The sequence below is a fragment of the Varanus komodoensis genome, unplaced genomic scaffold (genome assembly GCF_004798865.1).
Source record: "Varanus komodoensis strain SLA01 unplaced genomic scaffold, ASM479886v1 scaffold13_3, whole genome shotgun sequence".
NCBI lineage: Eukaryota > Metazoa > Chordata > Lepidosauria > Squamata > Varanidae > Varanus > Varanus komodoensis.
The window spans coordinates 18,407,362-18,426,946 of NW_025335409.1; the positions used below are offsets into that span (position 1 = coordinate 18,407,362).

Consider the following 19,585-nt stretch of genomic DNA (forward strand, 5'->3'; position numbering starts at 1 on the left):
GGGAACTGGATCTTTTCAGCCTGGAGAAGAGGAGACTCAGAGGGGATATGTTGGCGACATACAGGTATGTGAGGGGATGTCACATGGAGATGGGTAGAGACCTGTTCTCCCCTGCAGAGGAAGGCAGGACACGCTCCAATGGAGCAAAGCTCAGGGAACCCAGGTTCCATTTAGATGCCAGGAAGCATTTCCTGACAGTTAGGACTCCAAGGGTGTGGAATGGGCTTCCTCGAGAGGTCATTGAGGCCCCATTGGTGTGGGTGTTCAAGGATAGGCTGGACGTCCACATGGTGGGCATGTCGTTAGCGGAGCCAGCTGGTGCTGGAGGTCAGACTAGATGGCCCTGGAGGGCCCTTCTGACTTGCTCTTTTTCTATGTTTCTATGGGTTTCTGAAACATTTTCATGCTTTAGTCAAAGTTTAGCAAATCAATGAAATGAGTATTTAATAAGCCCAGATTCTTAACTCTGCTTTAGAAGCAATCTACAAAAATAAGTACAGCAAAGCATGGTTTTCCGGCAATAGCAAAGTTCATCAGTCTTTCTACTGTCATATATGGTAGTTTTAAAGTAGAGATGCTGGAGCACAAAATACTTGCTCTAAGTGGCATATATTATTTTAGGTGTGTATTTCCTTGTAATATAGTAGATGCAAGTGAAAACCAGATCACTGCTTGTGTTATTTTTGAGCCTGCCAAAAGTGCATATGCATGCATTCCTTACATTTTCTACTTGAGAATTCATATTCAGAAGAAAAAGAGAATATAATGAGCAGTTGCTCTGAATGGCCCAGGAAATTTCTTTCAAGGGATCCTTATTGAATTGCAGTTTGTTTGAGGGAAACTAGGGAACTTTGATTTCAAGTTTAGATGGCTCTATAATCAATGACAGAACACAAGCTTGTATGAGGGAGGACGCAAAAAAACCCAAGAATTACCTTCCAGAGGGGAGGCCCCTTGCAGTACATGATTCCCCCGCTAAATGGGTGTTCCAGGAATGCATCTGCATCAGTATACCCAGGGTTGTTGTGAGAGGATGAGTTTGGTTTCAGTCAGTTATTTTTGGAGACTCTTTCAACACATTTGCCTATTTTGTGATGGGTGATTTACATGAACAACATGCAGCACTGATATTTTGTGGAACTGAGTGTTCAGCAGTTTTTGACCAAAAGCAGCATGACCCTTGTGCCATACCCTCCCTATTCACACAATCTCTGCCCGTGCATTTTTTGTTTGTTTGTTTGTTTGTTTCCTTGGATGAAAAATGCCCTTAAAGGGAAACATTTTGCCAGTGTGGAAGACGTGAAGCAAAAAATGGCAGAAGCACTAAAAGGCATCAAAATCGACAAGTTCAAAACCTGTTTTGAGCAATGGAAAAAATGTCTCAATAGTGTATTGCATCAAATAGAGAGTATTTTGAAGGTGACTGAAGTTTGAACATATAAAAATAAATACATAATTTTTAAAAACAAATTCCAAGGGGGTTTTGGGGGTCCCCCCTCATATAGAGAAGACTTCTCTCAAACTTTATACTGGAATCATGTTTTACTTTTTTATATGAATAGCTTTATACTTTGCCTAGGTTTTATTTAAATCTACCAGATGGTTGTTAGCAATAATAATTCTATATTTCTCATTGACAAAGAAATAATTAGAATCTAATAATTTTGTGTCAATGTTAAGTGTAACCTCAGAAGCAGACACTGAGTTTTTGGTCTCGCTCAAAAGTGTGCAATCTCCTTTAATTTTAAGTCCAGCCACATTAACCTTCTTTACACCTTTCACTTATTATTTACAACCCTTATACAAACTGGACCTTTATTGGCACAACCCCATATACCAGCTGGAAACCATGGAAGACAGAAAAGGAGAACTGGCATTTAAAAACTGAAGTTCTCTAATGAATTAAACTTTTCTCTAAATAAAAAATAAGCCTTTTAAGATGGGAAAATATCTCATTTTCATTGTCCTCAAACTTTAAACCACGGATTAAAGTCAAACAACACATTCAGATCAACAGAGTTTCACTTGGGCTAACATCTTACTCTGAATTCCAGGCAACTGAAAGTAAAGATTACAGTGGTACCTTGGCTCATGAACTTAATCCATTTCAGGACTCTGGTCATGACCCAAATTGGTCGTGAGCAAAATCAAATTTCCCCATAAGAATCAATGTAAATGAGGTTAATCCATTCTGCAACTATTTTTTTTACTCACAAAAATGTGAAGCAAAGTGACAAAGAACAACACAGATCGTGGCCCCCCCCCCCCCCCACCGATCATGCTGCGGGGGGGAGGCGGGCGCAGGTGTGCTGAGGGGGAGGCGGGCGCAGGCATACTTGGGCACGGAACATGGGCATAATCACAGCCATCCCCGCCCCCCAGCATGACCACAATCGTGCCTGTGCAGGGAAGGTGGCCATGCTCGTGATCATTATCCGATGCAGAGTTCGCAAGCTGGGGCAAAATTTTTATGAAATTTCTGTTCGCGACCCGATTTAGTCATGAACTGAGGCGTTCGTGAGCCGAGGTACCACTGTATATGCCAACATCAGTTCTGCCAGACATGGCATTTTATAACAAACCATACCAAGAAGGGGCCTTCCTTCCCAGGAATCAACAAACCAACTTCACACTTTCCAGTCATTCAGAGGCCAAACTATTGACTCCCTCCAAAGCAAGTCAACCTTGTCATTCTATCTTGTAATGTTACAGATTGGAAAAATCATAAAGGAGAGGGTTTTTTCAGTAATATGACAGTATTTATATACAAGGGACCTGGATTAATGAGAAGAATTTGATTGAGTTGACCATTTTAGTTTGCAGTTTTACATTTGGATCATAAGGGAAGACCAACAAGAAGTTTGGCACTTTTTGTTACTTTAAAATGCAATTATAGTATGAATGGCAGGATGTCATGGGGAGGCTTCTAGCTGTTGTGATCAGTCTGTACAAATCACTAAGAATCTCTAGATACTGTGAGATTTCTTGTTGGGACTTCGCTTCTATACTGGTTGAGTCACTTGGAGAAGCTTAGGCCTGCACAGTTATAACCCTGGTTGCAAATGTTAATCCAAGGATAAGAAACAATAATGAACTCTTGGAGAGAAAAGAGCATGAAGATTCTTTCTTGCCTCCAAGGAGGTCTAGCGATAACCTTGTCAATGCAAATCGTGTCTCATTAATTAAAAGTTTTTATAAAATAATCACAGATTGACTAATGGAGACGCTCTGATGACACCAATGAATTACAGACCTGTTAGCCTTACGTCTATTGTAGGAAAAACAATGGAAAGGCTCATAATAGAGAGAGATCTAGCGATGCTAGATAGGGAAGGGAGGCTGACAGCCACACAACACGGCTTCCACAAAAACAGGTCCTACCAGACAAACCTTGTGGAATTCTACAACAAGGTTTCAAGATGGCTAGATGGAGGGGATGCAGTGGATGTGGTTTACCTGGATTTCAGCAAGGCCTTTGACAAAGTGCCCCATGATATCCTGGTGGAGAAACTGAGGAGTTTTGGGATACACCAAAGCACTGTCCGATGGATTAGGGCATGGTTGACTGATCGAAAGCAGAGGGTAGCCATTAGTGGGGAATCATCGGCATGGCCGATCCTGTTTAATCTTTTCATAAATGACATGGAAGAAGGGGTGAACAGTCTGCTGATCAAATTCGCAGACAACACTAAAACTGGAGCAGTGGCCACAACTGAGGAGCAGGTACTCCAGATCCAAAAGGATCTAGAAAGTGGGCAGGAGACAACAGGATGGCGTTCAATGTGGATAAGTGCAAGGTCTTGCACTTGGGGCATAGGAATAGCTGTCATAAGTACAGGTTAGGTGACAAGTGGCTGGAAAGCAGCACTTGTGAAAGGGCCCTCGGGGTACTGGTTGATTGCAGGCTAAACATGAGTCAGCAGTGTGATGCGGTGGTCAAGAGGGTGAACGCCACCCTTGGTTGCATAGCTAGAAGCATGGCTTCTAGATTGAGAGAGGTATTATTACCACTCTTTACGACTCTGCAGTATTGTGCTCAGTTTTGGGCCCCTCATTACAGAAAGGATATAGCCAGGTTAGAGTCAGTGCAGCGCAGGGTCACAAGGTTGGTGGCCAGTTTGCAGGGGATGGGTATGAGGCGAGACTGAGGGAACTGGGTCTCTTCAGCCTGGAGAAGAGGAGACTCAGAGGGGATATGTTGGCGACATACAGGTATGTGAGGGGATGTCACATGGAGATGGGTAGAGACCTGTTCTCCCCTGCGAGGAAGGCAGGACACACTCCAATGGAGCAAAGCTCAGGGAACCAAGGTTCCATTTAGATACCAGGAAGCATTTCCTGACAGTTAGGACCCCGAGGGTGTGGAATGGGCTTCCACGAGAGGTTGTTGAGGCCCCATCGATGAGGGTGTTCAAAGATAGACTGGCCATGCACATGGTGGTCATGTCGTGAGTGGAGCCGGGGGTCAGACTCGATGGCCCAGGAGACCCCTTCTGACTCACTCTGTTTCTGTGTTTCTATGTATCCATTGGCAGGAGTGAGATGCAGGAAAGGGAAGAGACATGGATTAAAACAAGTATACCTTGGTGGCCCGAGGCCCCTTCCCTCTCCTCCACACCCTGGATAACCCCACTTTTCCTATTCTGAGGCCCCGTTACAACCTCAGGGAGGCAGCCAGGATGTTTTTCATGGGTCTTTTCCCTTCTCCCACACTGACTTCAAGGGGACAAGGATTCAGCCTTCAGACCCCTGATGCAATATCACAAGGTCTTAGAGCAAGCAATCCAAAGAATTCTGTGGGCTCCCAAACAATGTCAGGAGTTCATAGGATTGTGCTATTAAAGGCTGTAGTGGGATTATTTGTTGTTATGTGCCATTAAGTCATCTTATGGCAATCCTATGAATCAAAGCCCTCCAACATGTCCTCTCTATGACCACTCAAGGCTGTGACTTCCTGTATATATTCATTCCATCTCATATATCTTTACTTTCATCTTCTGCATTTTATTGTCTTCTCCAGTGAGTTTTGCCTTGTGTCCAAAGTAAGTCAGTCATATTTGCCTCCAGGGGGAGCTCTGGCTTGATTTGATTAAAAAAAAACCCTTGTTTCTGTTGGTCCAGGGTATTTGAAAGCTGTCCTCCAGCACCATGCATTTTTCACTGTTCGGCTTTCACACCCATACATTGTGATTGGAAATACAATAGATTGGATGATTTGGCTTTGGTCTCTAGTAACACATTCTCACACTTATTAATCTTTTTCTAGTTCCTTCATTGCTGCCCTTCTAAGCCACAGCGTTCTTCAAATGTTTTTACTACAGTCTCCTTTGAATTAATGACTGAACTGAGATATTTTGATTTCTTCATTGTTAACAGTAAAGTGCTACAGTTCTTCTGTGAACAATTCTTCTGTTTTTTGTTTTCTTGATATTCAGCTGCAGTTCTGCTTTTGTATTATCTTCTTTCACTTTCATCAGGAGTTGTTTCAAGTCATTGCTGCTTTATCCCAGGTGCATGGTATCATCTGCATCTCTTAAATTAGTGATGTTTCTTCTACCAATTTTCATTCCTTCCTCTGATTCTAATCCAGTTTTTCTTATATGTTCTGCACACAGATTGAACAGAAAGGGAGATAAATTAAATCCTTGTGTGACACCTTTGCCAATGGGAGCCATCCTGTTTCTCCACATTTTCATTCTAGTCATCTAGAATGAACAGCATGTCATCTTTTGGTGGGTTTTAAATCTCCTCTGGAACATCTGTGTAAAAGTTTTTTTCTTCTTCTTCAGCATCTGTTGTTGGAGCATAGGCTTGAATGATAGTTATGCTGATAGGTTTTCCACTGATTCTGATTGATAATGTTTGGTCAGATTTTGCATTATAGCCTCTTATTGCCTGTGCTACGTTGTGTATCAGTATTATAGCCACTCCATTTCCCCTACATTGTTACTTCCAGAGTAAAACACTTTATGTTTACCTGATTAAAAATGTCCCATTCTAGTTCACTTTCATTCACACCAAGTACTACAATATTCATCCTTTCCATTTCTTGCTTTATGATTTCCAGTTTGCCTTGATTCATGAATCTCATATTCCATTCCCAATTGTATGTGTTGTGTAGCATTGGACTTTCCTTTCCTTTCACCTCTTTGCACGTCAGTTACTAGATTGCCTTTTGGCTTTGAACTAGTAGCGTCATTAGCAACAGCAGTATTAGTATTTGTCCTTTGCCCTTTCCCCATAACTTGGAAGTGTCTTCCAACCTGAGGGTCTTATTTTCTGGTGCTATCTCTTGTTTCATTTTGGACTGTTTCATCATTGGGTTTTTGAGGTAAGGAAATTCAGAAACGGATTAGCACATCCTTCTTGTGTGCAGTATTAACAAAGTTAGCTTGAGTATCACTGCTATTGTCTGCAAAAGATCCTCCACCAGTGTTGCTTTCAACTATCACTGTTGCCCAGTTGCTGCCCTTCAGAATTCTCTCTGCTCCCATCACCATTAATGAGATCCATTCTCTTATTGCTGATGTGACTGTTACTCCTGAAGAGGATAGATGCATCTTAGTCTGGTGTCTTAGCCTTGATCATTCCATCTTTGGTGACCTTGCTAGGAGACCAGCCTAGTGAGACTGTTCTTAGGTTCTTAGCCAAGCCAATTAAATTGCCTTTAGAAAACTCTGAAAGGAAGACAAATTTTACTTCCCCAGATTTGGAAGTGTTCTTAAAAGGATTCCTTAAAAGAAGGAATATAATTATTACTCACAGGGTGATCTCAATAGCTTAGAATGCTGGGCAGATAACAAAAGAATGAATTTCAGTGAGGGCAAATGCCAAGTCCTTGGTTTCTTAGGAACAAGAAACCAAATGCACTGCTACAAAATGGGGAATATTTGGCTCAACAATACTGTAAATGAGAAGGATCTTGGGGTTGTTGTAGAGCACAAGCTAAACATGAGCCAATAATGTTATGCAGCTGCAAAAAGGGCAAATGTTATTTTGAGCTACATTAACAGAAGTCTCACTTCCAAAACATTATTAGTTCCCCTATACTTTACACCAGTCAGACCTTAACTAGAGTATTACGTCCAGTTCAGGGCACCTAAGTTTAAAAATGACACAGATAAGCTAGAAAGGATACAGTGGAAAGCAACAAAGATGATTCAGGGACTGTAACCAAAGCCCTCTGAAGAAAACAGGCATGTTCAACCTCAAGAAGAGAAGACTGAGGGGTGATATGATAGAATGCTACAAGTGCCTGAAAGGGGTCACAAAGAAGGGCATGATCTCTTCTCATCCATTCTGGAGTGCAGGAAATTGAATAATGGACTTAAGTTAAAAGAAAACATACTAGATACCATAGAAAATTTCTCACTGTTAGAGCAGTACAGCAATGGTACCTGTTATGTCAAAAGCATCTGGACAATCATCTTAGAAGGATAGTGTAACCTATTGTCTTGCAGTAGCAGGGGGTTGTACCTGATGGCCTTCTGGTCCCTTATAGCTCTACTATTCTATGAGACTGTATAGTAATTTTTCACCAACAACATGACCTTATAACAGGGCATATGCAGGTATCCACAATTCCACCTGATGATTTAACTCTAGACAATATTCCATATCCTCAGTGTATGGTAGGCAAACTGTGGTGTCACACATGCAGCTAACTGAGTGGGCTCTGTCCTATAAAAGTTTAGTTCACAATAACGTTTTAATCCTACACTCACTTATCATAGAATAAATCCTTTGAAATCCATGGCATTTTTGGCAGAAACATGTATAAGTTTTTGCTGTTACTGGGTTAGCCAAGTGTCATAATATTTATTTATAGTTCAGGCTACAGAATAACAGAGGAGAGGAAACAGTGGTAAATAGAGCCCAAATATGAAGAAAAAGGGCTTTAGAGTTTGGGGAAAGGGTAAGCATTTTGGCAATTAATTTACCTGCACATCCCCACAATTCAAGGAAGGTATTGAAGCTACAAAATGTGAACATATTTTTCATTTACCTTTCATTGCAACTTAGGGAACAGCAGTGAAACATGCTTTACTTCTTGGAAGACAAGTATATTTTCTAATCACCCCTGATTCACCCTGTATCACTTGACTAAATTGTGTGGGATCACAACCTAAACATTTGCAAATGTGTGGGGAGGAGGCAAAAGCACAGCTTTCTTTCTCAGCTGTGAGCAATACTAATAGCTCTGATTGTGGAAGACTAATTCACAGTAAGTAATAAAAGTGCATGACAGGATGAAGACACAATGCATGATTAAGAATAAGTTTCTCTCTAATTGGTCATTCACTTTTCAAATAGATTCAGGATCCCAAATGCCTACATTTTTTATTATTGTTGCAAGGAATTATTTCTTGGTAAAATCTATGAGATGAAATAACTGAAGAAGTATCCCTAGGTTCTGAACCCCATGGGTTTGCTTAGGTTTTGAACCTGCCACCAAAATTGGTACCACTACATTTTTCATTTTATTTAAATATGAGGCATTTGAGACAACTTGAATAGTTTGATCATTCAGTGCAGCAGCCATTTCCTCCCTTCAGGGAACGATGAGGCTATGAATTCAATAGATTCTTCTTACCATGTCACTAATCTGTGGTGAAAAGATTCGAGAGAATGATAGGACAGGTGGAAGGACAAGACAAGACAGATCACAATACTCCTGTTAAAAGGAATGTCCGGCATCGTGGGAACAGATGAGGATTGAGGCCCAATTCATAGAAAGCTAGTTTCAATTAATCTTCTGGAGTCTTCTCTCATGCCAGTACTATTTCTGCTGAAAATTGGTGCCACTTCTGGAATAAGCTACATGGGGAATTTTCACTGGAATCTTAGATGCAGGAAGCATTAATCATTCTTCCCATTTTTGCATATTGTAGTCCCAATCCTGATCACATGTACACATCATTTCTACAACTTCTTTAAATGCAAGAACACATGAAATATGATTATGCATTTCTCATACCGACCTGTTTGGCCCTGAATTTTTTATGTATTTCTGTGTGTAGTATGTATGCATTGAGAGAAAGGAAAATAAAACTATGAGAAATAGCAATAAATCATTTTGTAGGACAGGAATAGAGCGAAGCCTAAGTCTAAAGAATATTTTTACTGGTAGCCTAGTAACAAATGTAATTTGCAACAATTGTCTTTCTTGGTGTTCTAATGTTGTTGTTGTTGGTGTTGTTAGTTGCGAAGTTGTGTCCAACCCATCACGACCCATGGACAACATTCCTCCAAGGCTTCTTGTCCTCCACCATCCCCCGAAGTCCATTTAAGCTCACACCAACTGCTTCAGTGACTCCATCTAGCCACCTCATCCTCTTCCCCTTCTTCTTTTGCCGTCAATTGTTCCCAGCATTAGGCTCTTCTCCGGTGAGTCCTTCCTTTTCATTAGGTGGCCAAAGTATTTGAGTTTCATCTTCAGGATCTAGCCTTCTAAAGAGCAGTCAGGGTTGATCTGCTGTAGGACTGACTGGTCTGATTGCCTTGCAGTCCAAGGGACTTGCAGGAGTCTTCTCCAGCACCAGAATTCAAAGGCCTCAATCCTTTGGCGCTCAGCCTTCCTTATGGTCCAGCTTTCACAGCTATACATTGCAACTGGGAAAACCATAGCCTTGATTTTTGTTGGCAGGGTGATGTCTCTGCTTTTTAGTATGCTGTCTAGATTTGCCATAGCTTTCTTGCCCAGAAGCAAGCGTCTTTTAATTTCTTGGCTGCAGTCTCCATCTGCGGTGATCTTGAAGCCCAGGAAAATAAAATCTGTCACTACCTCTATTTCTTCTCCATCTCTTTGCCAGGAAGTGAGAGGACTGGATGCCATGATCTTAGTTTTCTTAATGTTGAGTTTCAAGCCAACTTTTGCGCTCTCCTCCTTCACCCACATCAAGAGGCTCTTTAGTTCCTCTTCACTTTCTGCCATTAGAAAATATGAAATAATAGCACTTTATTATATGGCAATATCAATATTAATAACAATTAATTATTGGTATAAAAGTAATAGCAATTATTATGCTACAAAAGACATCTATGTTGTAAGCCGCCCCGAGGCTTCGGCGAATGGGGCGGCATAAAAATGTTTTAATAAATAAAATAAATAAATTTCAGCTTTTTACATAGTGCTGTTGATCTGTGTTTTTGTTCCCTTGGGAGAAACTCTTGCACTGTTATTTGTTTTTTATATTTTGCAAGATAGAAAGGAGGTGCTTCCCCAAGGCTTTGTATGTGGATGTGCTCAAAATCCTTCACAGATTTTTGCTGTGCTCTCACATCATGAAAAAAATGTACTGTACAAAACGTCTTGTACACAGATGGCTGCAACTTCACAGATGGTGATTGCCTTGAGCTCCTGTTAAGAATTTGAGTCACTTGGCTGATGACTCTACTCTGTTTTGATGGGTTAGCCAAAACTACTACATGAGCCATGAAAACCCTAAAATGGATATGTCTGTGGCATAGTAACTTTACAAGGTTACAAGTCAGTTTGAATATGATGGGTTTTTTTCTTTTTAAAAAATAGTTTTAAAAATTTCTACTGGATTTTTCAAATACATTGGTACTTGGCTCACGAACTTAATCCATTCCAGGACTCTGGTTGTGACCCAAATTGGTCATGAGCCAAGTTAAATTTTCCCATAAGGTACAATGTAAATAAGGTTAACCTGTTCTGTAACTATTTTTTTAATTAGAAAAATGTGAAGCAAAGTGACAAAGAACAATAAATATCATGGCCATCTTCCCTCCCCCACCCTGAGCACGAGTGCAGCCATCTCTCTGCCCCCTCCCAGAATGACCGCGATCACGCCCATCATCCCTGCACACGCCCGTCATCTTGGCACGCTGTGGGTGGGGGCAGAGATGGGCATGATTGCGGGTGCAGTGTGGGGGAGAGACGGGCGCAATCACGAGCACGCTGGGGAGAAGAGACGGGCGTGATCATGCTGGGGCGGGATCGCCGAGGTCGTGGTTGCGTTCATACAGGAAATACGGTCACAATCACGGGCTTGCTCGTGCAGGAAAGATGGGCGTGATCTCGGCCATCTTCCCCCCTGCCCCCAGCACGATCGGGCCATCTCCCCATTCAGGGTTGGGTGAGGAGATGGCCGCAACTGCAGTCGCCACCCAATGCAGAGTTTGCGACCTGAGTCAAATTTTTTATGAAATTTTTGTTTGCAACCCAATTTGGTCATGAACTGAGGCATTCGTGACTTGAGGTACCACTGTACTGATACTAAAGGAATATAACTTCAATTAAATTTCATAATAAACATGCTAAACCTCTACTTACAATGTCATTAAAACAAATTAAAAGCTTTTCCACACTCATGTTGAATCACCTGCCATTCAAATTTGGACCTTCACTTTCTGGTTCTCTCACTGAAGTCCCTTCTGCTGGAAAGGAACATTCTTTTGTTTTATTGTAGCATGTTAGATAAAAATCAATAAAAGAGAAAGAGCACATTTTAAAATGTTGATTGCATTTTAAAAAAATCTTAAATGCTAAATTTCTCTTAAATAGCTATCATGTATCCATTAAATAATATGGATAAATACATGTTATTTGTACAGTTACTCTCTAAAGTGAACCAGTGATTCTACCAACTAAAATCTTTTATTTGGAGATAAAGGAACCAATCTGATCATTTCTCATATATGATCAAACACAGGCATTTCATTTTCACTTGATAAAAATAAGCTGTTCTAGCCCTGTCAGTCATGGGCTTTTCAAAGGTTTCCTCTTTTGTTTGTGTGGCTGAAGCTGTGCCAAGACAGATTAAAGCAGAAAGAAAAGAAGAAGACAAAAATGTCCATGTGTACCTTCCTACTTAACCTCAAATTATCATGGATATTGGTCATGGGAATATTTTAAATCCATTCCCTCTATATACAGTGATACAAGAGATACAAAGCCCCCTTGCATGAATAAAACATTGTAAGTAATAATTCATTTAGTTACAAATTAACACCATAACTATTGATGATGATGCTGAATTTCATTATTAGTTGGTTTGCTGGTTGAACTTTTCCCATTCATAACATTCAGCTTTTTAACAAGCCTGAATCACTGTTTTTCAAAATCACTGTTACGTTTGTAATCAGTCAAACACTTTCCAAACATAGACTCAGTTAATCAAACCCTTCCTTGTTTATGGTAAACTGTGATGATGTCCCACCTCTGTCTTACTCTCAACAGATTGGATTTGGGTCGTCAATGTTCACACAGTACTTTCTTCTACTTTTTTCAATAAATAAACATATTCTTTCACTTATTGATGCTGGTTGGTGGCGTGTTCGAGGCAAGTTTGTGAGCTGTCGGCTGAGGTCCCCATCTTGAACCAAAATAGAGAAATCATATAGGACACTCTAATGTAGACTTCCAATGGTTTAAAGTACAGCTCTCATGTTACTGACCACTGATGGTAGTGGCTGGGACTGACCGGAATCACAGCTGGAATTCATCTGGTTCAGGAAACTTGCATTAGGTCTATGACTTGCTTGGAAACCAAAGTTGTGTATAGGTCCTCTGTGACATGCCTTCCTTATGCCTTCAGTTCTCTCCCTCATCCCATTATGTTATGCTTCTGTTCTATTTGGTGAAGTTTTGATGCTAATCGCTGTCTATAATGTTTAGTATTATTGAATGTATAATGATAGCTGTCTTCAGCTTAAGAGACGAACTATCTTGAGGATCTCTGGATTGCAAGGTGAGAAAATAATTGTAATAAATTTAGCTAGCATTCTTAAAATTAAGGTGGGCCCCACATATCAACCGCTGCAGAGCCATTTTGCTAGTTCCTTGATATTTGGCATGCCAGCTACCATAGGATTCTGCATGGACATTTGAGCTGAGGTTTTCTGTCCTGCCCTCCAATCATGGTAAGAGTCACCATAAAAACCTCTTATTACAGGAATTCTCTCAGAAGCAAGTGCAACATACAAGTCCAACCTGTCAAGTAGCCTGTTGTTGCTTCTCTGGACGTACAGACCATTATGCCAGTGTTCAGTCCTCCCAAATAAGAGTTCTCGCAACATTCTCATTCTGTGCTCCTGTTTTCACAATAGTCTGGGAGCTTTTCCAGGTTGTGATCCATTGTCTCCTGTAAAAGCCCTGAAAAACTCCCCAGGTTTATCTTCAGAGATGTGTCATCTATGAATTTCTATCGAACCCATGGCTCTGGCAGGGAAACCTGCCCCACCATCTGTGACTACACTTGATTGTATGTTTCTGCCTTGCCATCTTTTACTAATGATGGATCCAAGGAGAAATCCGGAAGGATGTCTTCCTGCAGCCCAGTTGCCAGGGAGAATATCCCTGACTGATCAGCAGGTGCCTCTGTCAAGGTTGAATCTTCCAGCTAAGGCAGATTACCTGTATCAGTCTCCAACCTCCCCCTCCCCTGTAAATCAGGCTGTTGGAGGCCAGGCTGAGCTCAATTGTCAGGACTTCACTAACCTCCTCCTCCAAGCCTAAATCTGTGTCTGCGGTGGAAGCTCTACATGGACTGGAACGAGATTCCACACTGGGCAAGTAGGCCCCTATGACATTCAGCTTTCAACACATGATTTCCCACCTTTGCATATGAAAATAGCCGGTATATATTAGATATCTAGGATGGAATGATTAGACTTACATATCTTCTTAAAATTTCCCATTCAAATTTTTTATTCAGGGGGAGGACCATATTAACTAGTTGATCACCCTTATGGAGGGGAATAGCAACTGTGCATCAAAACTTAAGAGAGATTATGAGATACTGACCATGACAAATTGGTTTACAAAGAAATCCACTCCTCACCTCTGGTCTTTCTCAGGCCATCCACTAATGATTTCTACCTTATAAGCCATTCTCTTAAGTTCGAAGCAATAGGTCAAAAGTATGTCCTGCATGAAGTGATGGTCTGAGTTGCATGTATGAGGTAGTATGTGATAGGCCGAGTAGTACACTGGTTTCCATGCATTTATGAAAATAATAAAAGATTTAGTTTGAATGTATGTTGGATAACTTTGTTATTAATTATTCTGTTTATATGGCAGTATGCTATAGAAACCCATATTTTCATATAAAGAAAACATTTGTCCAAGCAAATATGACTGCATGTAATGTCACATAGTCCTGTTGATGTATATTATTGCCAGACCATGGCAGCTTATTAAACAATGTTCCAATTGATCAATAGGCTCCTTCTTCACACACTAAAATCTTCATCTTTTGTTGCAATCCTTTATTCTATTTCCAGGAAAAGAAGCAGCAGTTATAAAGTTTCCTGTCAGAGTCCCATTTTGTTTATTTCTTGGGAACATGAACTTGATGGTTCCAAAAGAAATTTAAGATCTGGGCACTAGTCAGCAAGCAGCTAAGTTAACCTGACAGTTCTACAAATAACCACATCATTTCCATTAGGAGGAACAGTCAACCATGGCTGTTCCTTCTGTTGAAAGTGCTTCAGAAAAAATGGTTCCTTCACTCTACAAATAATGCAGAACTGACTTGTGGGTGGAAATGCCTTTCAATAAGTCATAACCCAAACATTCGCTTTAGAATTTATTGCAGGAGATAGGAAGACAAATCAAACCTTTAGCTCAGTTTGTGTTCTGAATGGCTAGTCAGAGACGTTTCTGTGCTCTGCATATGAAACAAGATTCAAGTTTCAAGCACTGAGTTTCATCATCAAAAAATTAAATGCAGGGCTAATAGCAAACCAAAGCAGATACACAAAAAGTTGCAGCAGTTGTCTTGGTGGAATACAAATGAAGCATTTTTCCTTCTGTTCAATGCTGTGTAAATTCAGTTTATAGCCATGAGCTAATAGGAATCCCAGGTATGTTGAATCTAGGTTAATACACCTTACTTTCCCAAGTCCTGTGCTCTGACTTCCACCTGTCAATTTTCTAGCAGGTATTTGTTCAAAGGCATAAATTATACAGTATGCATTAAAATGTTAAAAAATAAAGGAAATGCAAGCCTTTCTAAATATTCACATGTGTAAATGATAATCCATTGCATTTTACATAACTAAATGGCTCTTCCATTTTAAAGCAACCCTACCATATATTTTTTATAATTGTGATAGGTACCTGTCAGCATCAAAATGGAAGAGAAAATGACTTTAACTTGCACTGTATCAGCAAATTACTTTGTATATTCCAAAACAGTATTAACAATGGAAGGAGCTGTTTTTGTTTTTTAATAATATGATACAAGTGGTACAATTATAAAGTAGGCAACTACTGGAAATAGTTTTATGGCCGCAGCCCCAGGCATATTTACCAGGATGTAGGCATAACTGAACACAGTGGAATTTAATTCTTAGTAATCATTAATCGAATTGCACTGTAAATTTATTTTTAATTTTAGCCATATTTTTTTGATAAAGAACACTACATAGGTAAGCCCAGGACCAGATTTGTCAGAATGTATTATGGATCCCATATCTTGAATTACTTTTTCCTATTCATATCAGGAGGTGATTTAACAGCAAATCGTTTTCCAGTAAGCAGTGGAATCTGACAAACACTATAACCACTTGTCTGAAACAAGATTTTTTAAATTGCTAATATTATTTATTTATTCATTAAAAGCTTTTATATGCCGCCCTATTATATAAAAATCTCAGGACAGCTTACAGTGCTTTAAAGAACAATTTAAAAGAAAAACATCTTCCAGTAAATGAATTAAAACAGAATAATGTATAAAACAATAAACAGTAAATCACAAAACAAAACAAGAGCGACTGAACTTTAAAAGCTATTGATTTTAAAATGCCATTTAAATATAAAGGTTTTGACTTGGCGCCAAAAAGAGTATAAGCTTGGTGCCAGGTGTACCGCTCTGGGAAGTACATTCCAGTGCCTGGGCGCCACCGCAAAGAAGGCCCTACTCCGAGTTGATGTCCTTTTTACCTCTTTTAGAGAGGGTTCCCTGAGCAGGGCTTGTCCTGCAGATCTTAAGGGGCATGAAGGCATATAAGGAAGGAGACATTCCTTCAGGTATCCTGGTCCTAAATAGAGGTTTAATTTCTAAGCTATGGATTGCCACTTTTGCATCTAATGTTCTAATAGATCTCAGGTTATGTCTTATTCAACAAAAAAACATGTTTTGTGTTTATTGAACACTGCAAGTTCTATTTAATAAGGTTTTGTCTCAGTCAGCAAACTGCTAGAGGTATAATACTGGTAATGCTTCTTTTAATCATGTTTGGGCAACGTCCAATAGTTGTCTCAATTTAGTAGGAAGTTATAATATGAATAAACTTTAAAATTCTTTTAAATTATCTATCTGCTTCCTGGAAGTTAGCTCATGGTCAAAGTAAATAGATTTTTCATGTTCTTTTGACAGTCAAAATACTAATTGGAGGGAGAACTGGAATGATAATCATTAGAAGTATAAATGCCTATAATGCAATGGATTAAGAACACTTTCAGTATTTCAATGGATATAGGTGCCACTTTTGAACACATTTATGGGTATTTGTTCTGCCTTTGACTTTTATGTATAATTGATATATTCAAATCTATGCATATATTTTCTAATGTTTTGTTGTGACTTGCAATAATTTTATACACATCTTAAAATTTAAATGAATAAATAATTAAATGCCTATTTAATTGGGCTGAAGTTGTGAAATACTATTCATTAACAGTTCCTCCCTGCTACATTATGTTTAGCATCCTAAGCTGTGAAACTTTGAAAGCTGTTCTTTGCAAGCAAAGAATGGTGGTTCTCATTTTATTATTATTACTATTTTGATATAGTGATCATTTGATTCCTTTCTACAGATCATTTGATCTGTAGAAAAAAATAAAGTAATATAACTTAGTTATATTCTATTTCTAGAAATCAGGCCAAGCCTTGAGCATGGCATTCTACATATTGCTTTATGTAGCAACCACTTAAATGAGACTGTTTCAAGGTAATTGTAACATGTTAAGCAGCCGCTTGGCTTTTCCACCTTAAATGCATTAGTGGAAGCTGCAGTAGGTTGACTGGTACAGGGGATAAAGATTCAAACTGAAAAATTAGTCTTGTGCCAGTACTGATTTTGTCAGGGTCACAACAACCTGACAAACCTTTCTGGAGTAATTTGTGAATTGCTGTGTTTAATTGTGTTCTTTATCTATTGAAAGGCCTTTTCTCTATTTTCACAATGCACAGATACAGAAAGCTTTTATTTCCTGGAACACATGGAAAGGCAGTTGTAAAGATAATACTCTCTAGAGTTTCGGGAGTCATTGTGCTCATCTCAGATAGAATATACTAGGAAATCCCCACTGGCCTTTCTTTTAAGATTACAGTGAAGCTCACAACAAACTGTGGGCATAAATTTGAATTCTCCTGTATCTTGCATCATTTTGGATTCTTAGCACTCCCTATTTGCTTCTAAGGGCAAAATTAACATTTTCAACATGGTAGCATTTTATTTATACCTGCTTTTCTCTCTTCACCATGAATCTCATGAACTGAAATTTTGACTGTTCTCAAAGAATTTCAAAGAATCCATGTAGGGATTATGAAATTAGTAACAAGGAAGACACATAGTAGACATTGAAAGGCTAGATCTTATTTGCCATGTATCCATGAGCACCAGAGCCTTTTCTGCATCATAATGAGAATATGAAGCTTTGTCTTAGCTGTACAGTTAGAATACCTTTGTGAACGTTTGTGAAGGGAGCACTTTTATTGTGGTGGAGCCCTTTCACAGCAGAATTCTGACATGAAGGCTATGCAGTGCCAGCTCTTCCTCACATTTTCTGTGGTCCCAATTAAAAGAGCAGTTTGCATGTGCCAATACTGAAATAAAGCTTGAATGTGGTCTATATTGAAGGGCTTACTATTGCTGAATCCATAACTGCCAATATCTTAATCTTGCCAATCAGTGTTCTGGGGTAAAATCAATCTCTATAAGGATAGCCTTCCCTGGCCCAACACATTTCAAGAAAGTGTTGAAGAAAGAAAGCAGCAATTTCAAGAAATCAGCAATGCTACTGCTGCCAGCTAGCCAGGCTAACTGTTCAGCTCTCTAGCCACCCCCACTCACTTGGGCTGCTCCCACCTTGTGCCTATTCACAGGGCTCCTGCAAGGAGTCCACCAATCTCTACGGGACTAGTAGAGGAGGCGCAATGTGGGAGCATCCAAGCAGGCAAGACTGAATGGCCAGCTGGGCTGGCCAGCCAAGCAAATGGTGGAGCAGTTAGTCAAGCAGGTATGGAGGGCAGGCAATGGTGGCCACTTGTGTTAAGCAGAAGGGGAGGCTGGCAGTGAATCCTGAAAGTCTTGGCAGTTGCTCTCTGGCTGTGACAAATGTCACAATGGGAGAATGGTTGGTGGGACTCTGGAAGTGGCAGAGAGGCAACTGTGGGCCCTTCTGGCAGGGACAACAGCAGCACAATTCAAGGAGTTGTCAGTTGTGTAACAGTAGAGCCAGCCCTGCCTTGAGAGATGGGTAGTCACCAGTGTTGGGGACTCCAGTCGAGCAACTCACTCCCAAGTCCCACTCAAGTCACATCAGCAACTCGACTCAGAAGGAACAAGCGAGGGACTCAACTCGAGATTTCTACATTTTTTACGAGCGAGTTACTATGTGGCAGAATACCCTGGAAGGAGGACATGAATGTGGCAGAGGCGGTGGGAGGGAGGGAGTTTTGCGGGGCGGGGAGAGGGAAGAGGGGTTGCAAGAGAGGGAAGGCAAGGCTTCAGCTCTTCTTTTTGGCACAAGGGTGATGGTGGGAGGGAGAGAAAAGGGGGCATGGGGAGGGGGTTTCAAGAGAGGGGGAAAGCTTCAGCTCTTTTTGGCACACAATGTCCTCCTTGGCAGAGAGCAAAACAGCCTATATTTTGGGATTATTTATCAGGGATTGTTCGGGGCAGACTCCAGAACACTGGGATCGATATTATCAAGTTATATTTAGGCAGGGAAAGAAAGGCTGTGAGGGAAGGGGTGAAAACCTGCAATTTGGGGTTATTTATCAGGCATTGTTTGGGGCAGACTCCAGAACACTGGGATTAAATTTGAAATAACAGCACAGCTTTGTTTAAATAAATTATGATTGTAGTAAAGAGTTTCAGTGAGCCACTGAGAGAAGTGCAGATGGAAACATTGAGGGGATTACAACTCTTCCATCCCCACACACACCCTCCACCACCATCACCTCCTTTTTTCTGTTAAAGTTGGCTCTGGAGACTTGAGAAGAGACTTGAGACACAACTTCAAAATTTGCTGCAATACCTTTCACCTCAACTTGGATTTGAAAGTGAAGACTTGTGACTTGACTCCAGACTTGGAGTAAAGGATTTGAACACATCTCTGGCAGTTACCATACTGCAGTTCTTTTCAATTCTGTGCAGCACAGTGTGGTTTGCCATGTCCAGTTTGCTTTAGAGGTGATGGAGAGATTATGATGTTGTTTGAGGAGAGAGTGCGCTGTTAGGACCCTGCTTTAAAGAGCTGTTATAGGGGGAGCTGATAGGATCAGAGCCGGAATCACCCTGCAAGTGCCTGCAGAATGAGAACCGCCCCCTAAACCTGGTGCAAGCCTCCACCCTGCATCTGTCCCCTGGTACCATGTCCTGACTA

The 19,585-nt window shown here is 40.4% G+C and overlaps 1 protein-coding gene across 1 annotated transcript in view; it reads left to right on the forward strand.

The window, feature by feature from the left end:
* Nucleotides 1–19,585, forward strand: part of PCLO (piccolo presynaptic cytomatrix protein) — a gene marked incomplete at its 3' end in the record, with an annotated part of 257,700 nt that overhangs the window by 103,851 nt on the left and 134,264 nt on the right. The gene's annotated exons all lie outside the window — the stretch shown is intronic.